At 43.7% G+C, this 7,085-nt stretch overlaps 2 non-coding genes across 2 annotated transcripts; one reads left to right on the forward strand and one right to left on the reverse strand.

The window, feature by feature from the left end:
- Positions 1 to 200: 200 nt before the first annotated feature.
- LOC119944294 lies at positions 201 to 338 on the reverse strand. The gene has a single exon (XR_005455788.1). It is a non-coding gene; the product is annotated as a small nucleolar RNA SNORA7 (small nucleolar RNA).
- Positions 339 to 5,021: 4,683 nt separating this feature from the next.
- Positions 5,022 to 5,159, forward strand: LOC119944293. Its single transcript, XR_005455787.1, has one exon. It is a non-coding gene; the product is annotated as a small nucleolar RNA SNORA7 (small nucleolar RNA).
- The last annotated feature ends 1,926 nt before the right edge of the window (positions 5,160 to 7,085 follow it).

Genomic DNA, 7,085 nt, shown 5'->3' on the forward strand with positions numbered 1-7,085 from the left:
AGCACTTGCCATGTGCAGAGCACTCTACTAAACATTTGGGAAAGTACAGTATAGCAGAGTTGGTAGACACATTCCATTCCCACAATGAGCTATATGACATACCAATCTAGCTGCTGTTGTTGTTTTATGCTGTCAAGTTGTCCAACCCATAGCGATGCCATAGACACCATGCCGCTGCTGCCCAGCATAGGTGAGTTTTGACTCGTAGCAGATTGCCTTCCACTCACTTGCCACTGCCCAAGCCAGGAATGGAATGGGTATGCCTCTGCTTGACTCTCCTTCCTGTGGTCATGACTGGTAGAGTACTGAAAACTCTCCAGGTGTGACCCCGAGAGGGGATCAATCTAGCAGTGGTATTTATTTTGTGCAGAGAAAGTGCTTGGGAGCGTACAGTGTAACAAAGTTGGTAGATATATTCCCTGCCCACAATGAGCTTATAGCAGAAACTGACACTTTTGGATTTGCCAGACTGAGGGACAATTCACTGCACTTGTTCCATCTGCAGAGATCCTTTAGAATAACAGTGTGAGACCCCCCCCCATGCAATTGTCCAGTCTAAACGGGAACATCTTGGAGAGCTTTAATTTGGTCACAGAGGACTGTCTCTTGGGAAGAGGAGAAAAAAGATTGCTATACTCTGCTCTTTGCACAATTTCAGGGTGTTGAATTTTGGCCATTCATTCTTAAACTAATCCCCCTTTAAATGCTCCCTTTCTGCTGATGTAAATGGAGGAATTCTTTAGTTAACACCATTAGCTTTTCATGGTATCTAAATCTCTTCTGCCATGAGCATCAATACTACTGCACGGCTGTCTCCGAGCAGTTCTGCATCAGCGCTTCTAGATGGAACATGACAGATATAGTAATGTTCTCCATGTAAATTGCTCCCTACATATAGGCAACAAGCAAAATAACATGGAACATTCATTGCCCTGTGACTGCAGAAATTACAACAGCATTCATTGTGTGTCTGTTCAAATGCCTGAGCCTATCATAATATACAACGATCTGACTGAGCTTCTATGCGGGGGTTTTCAGCAACAACACAGTATGCTGTTACCAGCCCCGTTGTCAAATGCACGATTTAAGGTGGAGACAGATTGGCCGCTGTTTCATTCAGGTGAACAGAGTTGAAGTTCGGCCAACTAGCGTTGGGGGAGATGCCACATTTCCTGATAAAAACTACATGCTCCCTATAAACTGCCACTATAAATTATGGGAGTCTAATTTTCTCCTTATTTGATCACAATTTAATCCAGTTCTTAGTAGGAATCAGATTTTCAGATGGCTGTACTTCAAGGCTATTTGATTACCTGCCTCTGAAGCAGTGTGACCTGGGCTTGGTGGGGAAGGGCGGTCAGAAAGACCTGGATTCTAATCCTCACTAAGCCACATGTCGGCTGTGTGACTTTCAGCAAGACACTTCTCTGCCCCTCAGTTATCTCTGCTGTAAAATGGGGATTGATATTGTGAACCTCATGTGGGACATGGACTGTATTCAACCTTATCGGCTTAGTAGAGTGCCTGGCAAATAGTAAGGGCCCCATAAAAACCAGGTAAAAATCATTTAATCAATGATATTTATTGAGAGTTTGCTGTGTTTAGAGCATTGGACTAAGCGCCTGGGAGAATACCATGCAGCAGAGTCAGTAGACACATTCCCTGCCCTCAGGGAGCCTATAGTCTAGAGAACTCAATTCAGTTGTTATATTTGTTGAGCACTTACTGTGTGCAGAGCACTGTACTAAGTGCTTGGGAGAGTACAATATAGCAATAAGCAGACATGTACCCCGCCCATAATGAGCCTAGAAAGAACTTGTCTCTACCAACTGAGGTGTATTGTATTTTCCCAAGCACTTCCTACAATGCTCTGAACATGGTAAATGCTTAATAAATATGTTTGATTGATTTATAGAGAGGGAGATCACCACTAAAGTCTATTCTAATGGATTAGAAATGCAATGCCTCACAAGTTGGCCCTTTCACATACAGTACCAACTGTCTTATTAGATCACCAAGGAGTTTATCAAATGACAGCTCAAATAGCATGTCTCCCAGATTCAGCCACTATTTGGCAGTTTATCATGTTTTTGTGTGGTTAATATCGTCAAACCAGCAAAGCAAAGGCACTGTAAATAAAGGGGACTTTTCACTTCTCAGCTTATGCGTGTGGTGTACAGCTTTGCTTCCTTATATGGATAGTTTTTTGTTACACATCAGATTTTATAGGGAAAATGCAACTGAAGCTGCCATTATGTTTAAAAAAATCAAGACACTCAGTTATGAAACATAGAACATATAATTAACTTTATTGAGCAGAACAAAGCATTTTATAAAAACTCACTCAAACTGAATTAATATAGGGATACTTAGCATAATGTGTATAGTTTAAATTACTGCCTACTAATCATCAAGCAGTTGAGTGGTAAAGTTGTTAGACTTTCAATTTGCAAACAAGGAGAACAAGAAAAGGCCTATTTTTACTCATAGATTATTAGATAGAACGTAATAGTGGCATTTTAAAATTCTACATCCGGTAAAACCATTTCCAAAATCTCTAGGATATGCTTGAGTTCTGAATTTTTTCCCCTTACCTTGGCTACGGTCAGATCCTCTCAGTAGGGTAAACTGTACTTCATATAAAAATAACCCACGGCAGAGGACTAATTATATTAAAATTTAAAAATTGGAAGAGGAGTAGGTAGCGGTAAAACAATTCTCGTTTTTCAGCAAGAGACCTCTGTGTTAAGGAGAAGCAGTGTGGTCTGCTAGATAGTGCATGGACCTGGGAGTCAGAAAGACCTTGACTCTAATCCTGGCTATGCCACTTGTCTGTTGTGTGACCTTGGGTAAGTCACCTAACTTCTCGAACCCTCAGTTCCCTTATCTGAATAATGGAGATTGGCTATAAGATCCGTATGGAAACATGGGCTGTGTCCAACCTGATTAGCTTGTATCTACTTCAGTTCTTAGTACTGTGGCTGGCACACAGTAAGTGCCTAAGAAATACCATAAAAAGAGAAATCAGGATGGTTTTCACAGCAGTAAAGGATTCTGTGGTTCACAAAGACCTGAGTTGTTGCCAGAGTTGTTTTTGTTGGAGTGTGGTGACCTTGGGTAAGTCACTTCACTTCTCTGTGCCTCAGTTACCTCATCTCTAAAATGAGGATTAAGATACTGAGCCCCATGTGGGATGTGGACTGTATCTGACCTTGTCTACCCCAGTGCTTCGTTCAGTACCTGGCACATAGTAACTGCTTAACAAACACCATTAAAAAAAATTGTGAATGATCATGGATTTGGAAGTTCTGGTGTCTGAAGCGTAGCCTTGGCTCCCCAGTGACTTTCACTTGGGTGGTGCTTCCTTGGCCTTGTTTTTCTCCCAGGTACCTTAAGGGAAATTCTAGATACCTGATCCAACTGGTCATCCCAAAGCTGGGTGAAACTACATGGCCTAAGGGCTTGAGCTTGGGAGTCAGAGAACCTGGTGAATAGAGCATGAACCTACTTCTCTTCTGTGTGACTTTGGGCAAGTCACTTTACTTCTCTGGGCCTCAGTTACCTTATCTGAAAAATTCATTCATTCAATCGCAGAGCACTGTACTCAGCACTTGGGAAAGTACAATCCAACAATAAGCAGACACATTTCCTTCCCACACAAATTGAGACTGTGAGCCCCACGTGGGACAGGGACTGTATCCAACCCAATTTACTTGTATCCACCCTAGCACTTAGTACAGTGCTTGGCACATAGTAAGCGCTGAACAAATACCACAATTATTCATCTCAGCTCTGCTGCTTGTCTGCTCTGTGACCTTGGGCAAGTCACTTCACTTCTCTTTACCTCAGTTACCTCATATCTAAACTGGGGATTTAAGAGTGTGAGCCCCATGTGGGACATGGACTGTGTCCAACCTTGTATCTACCATAGCACTTAGTTCTGTGCTGGCATATAATAAGCACTTAATGAATACCATTAAAAAAAGAAAAGAAGGTGACTGAAGTTCAAGGATTTGGAAGTTGTGGTGTCTGAAGGGTAGCCCTGGCTACCCAATGACCTTCACTTGGATGGAGCTTCCTTGGCCTTGCTTTTCTCCCAGGTACCCTTGGGAAAATTACAAAAAGGCTGATCCACTTGGTCATCCCAAATGCTGAGGGAAGCAGCATGGCCTAATAATAATGATGGTATTTTTTAATCACTTAACCATGTGCCAAGCACTGTACTAGGTGCTGGAGGAGCATGAGCCTGGGAGTTAGAGGACCTGGGTTCTAGTCCCAGTTCTGCCACTTGTGTGCTATATGACCTTGGGCAAGTCACTTCACTTCTATGTGCCTCAGTTCCCTCATCTGTAAAATGGGGAATAAATCATTCTCCCTCCGATGTAGACTGGGAGCCCCATGTGGGACAGGGACTATTTTTGACCTGGTGATCTTGTGTCTACCCCTGTGCTTAGTACAGTTCCTGGCACCAAGTAAGCAGTGTGTTGTGTTCAGTGATAGGATAGGCAGGGGGAGTTCAGGGTTTGCGTGACAATATGAGGAGCTCTGTTGGGGACATGGGTAACTTGAAGCATCAGAGGAACATTCAATTTCAGATATCCTGAAGGTAGGAGGAAATGCAAGAATACACAGAAGATCAGGGCAGGACAGAGAGATTTGGGAATCATCTGAGTAGAGGTGGAAGTTGAAGCCATGGCAGTGATGAGTTCTCCAAGGGTGTGGGTGTAGATGGAGAATAAAAGGGGACCCAGATATATTTTTTGAGGTTTATTTTTAGGGGCAAGGGGGGCTCTCCTTTAAGCCCCAGACCCTTGATTGAAGTCCCCACGGCCTCTAAAGTAATTTGTCTGTCACTGTGTAACTGGGGAAGGGGCTGCCTGGCTTCTGAGAAGCAGTGTTGTCTAGTGGGTAGAGCATGGGCTTAGGAGTCAGAAGGACCTGGGTTCTAATCCCAGCTCCACCACTTGTCTGCTGTCAGTAGGTAAGTCAATTAAATTTACTGAGTGCTTACTGTGTGCAGACCCCTCTTTGGGTCACACCTGGAGAGTTTCCAGTACTCTACCAGTCACGACTACAAGAGGGAGAGTCAAGCAGAGGCCTACCCATTCAATTCCTAGTTTGAGCAGTGGCCAGTGAATGGAAGGCAATCTGCTACAAATAGAAACTCCCCTGTGCTAGGCAGCAACAGCATAGGAGAGAGTCTAGGGTGGCAACTTGTTTACTGCACAGAAGGAGGCAATGGTAAACCACTTCCATATTTTTACCAAGAAAACTCTATGGATACACTACCAGAATGATTGCAGATGGAAGTGGTGCATTCTGGGAGAGATGTGTCTATACCGTCGCTATGGGCCGGACATGACTTCACAACATAAGACAACAACTGTGTGCAGAACACTATAAAGAGCACTTGAGGAGAGTACAACACAACAATAAACAGAAACATTCCCTGTCCAGAATGAACTTACAGTCTACAGGGGGAAGAAAGATATTAATAGAAATAAAAAAAATTACAGATATATAAATAAGTACTGTGGGGCTGAGGGGCGATGAATAAGGGGAGCAAGTCAGGGTGACATAGAAGAGAATGGGAGAAGAGGAAAGGAGGGCTTAGGTAAGGCCTCTTGGAGGAGATGTCCCTTCTTGGTTACCTCATCTGTAAAATGGGGATTAAGATTGTGAGCCCCACGTGGGGCAGGGACTGTGTCATTCATTCATTCATTCATTCAATCATTCATTCAATCATTCATTCAATCGTATTTATTGAGCACTTACTATGTGCAGAGCACTGTACTAAGTGCTTGGGAAGTACAAGTTGGTAACATATAGAGATGGTCCCTACCCAACAACGGGCTCACAGTCTAGAAGGAGGAGACAAACAACAAAACAAACCATGTGGACAGGTGTCAAGTCATCAGAATAAATAGAAGTAAAGCTAGATGCACATCATTAACAAAATAAATACAATAGTTGCCCAACCTGACTAGCTTGCATCTGCCCCAGTGCTTAGTATAGTGCTTGGCACATAGTAAGCACTTAAAAAATACTACAATATAAGGCAGCCTTGGTCATATTGGTTTCTTATCTGGGTCTCCAGCCTGGGCTAATGGGGCAACTATCTCTCCTACGCCACTGCCCAAGATTGTCTTCTGAAAGAAAAATGGTCCCTCTGCTGACAAATCAGAAAGTACGTTTGAGGGCTACACCATTAATGAGATGGATTGCTCCGTCAGAGAAGTCACTTGAGGGAACTGATCGTTTATCATGGCAGGAGACAAACAGCAGGCATCTCAGGGCCTTCTCGGGGACTTCTTGATTCTCTCTGACTCTGATGGATGGTTTGTGACGTTTCATTTCCCCGGCCAATGGGATAATCAAGTGAGGTCTCTGGAACGGCAGCCTATCATTTCCCTGGATTTCTCTTTCTCTCCACCTGAGAGAGGGGGCAAAGAGGGAGGGATGGAAAAAACAACCGTTTAATGTCAAGGGACCACCGTTCTGCAGTTTGGGTAGTTGTTCGATTAATGGTGTCTATTGAACACTAACCATGAGCAAAGCTCTGTCCTAAGCACTTGGGACGGTACAATAGAGCAGTTAGACACAATCAAATCACTCCTGATTCTGACCAACCAAATGCTCTGAGCCACTTGTGAAGTCTTCTTCAAATACCAGATCTGTTATGAGCATTTGCAGTTCCTGGTGACGAGATCTTCTCTCTAAATAGGGGACAGACAGGAAAGTCTGGGTGACTCGTACAAGAGATGCTTGTCCCTCCATTCCTGAATTTGTCTGTGGGCACAGTATAGCCAGTGTGATGCTACTGTCCTGACTCTTCCCAATCTCCCCTAGCTTTCCCAGGGGCTTGGTGTCAGCAGGGTGCTAAGCCAGGGTAGAAAATGGAGGCCAATTAACTTGCTCAGGCTCTTGACCTACTTCAGCTCCACCTCTCTGCAATGCTTCCAGTTGGAATATTACTAATTTATGTCCCGCCCCACTTTGACTCCCCATCTCAATCCCTACAACTTCTTCAGAGCCAAGACCTTTGATGCATATGCATCGGCTTCGTGCCTTAATAAATAACATTT

This window comes from Tachyglossus aculeatus, chromosome 22 (genome assembly GCF_015852505.1).
Source record: "Tachyglossus aculeatus isolate mTacAcu1 chromosome 22, mTacAcu1.pri, whole genome shotgun sequence".
Lineage (NCBI taxonomy): Eukaryota > Metazoa > Chordata > Mammalia > Monotremata > Tachyglossidae > Tachyglossus > Tachyglossus aculeatus.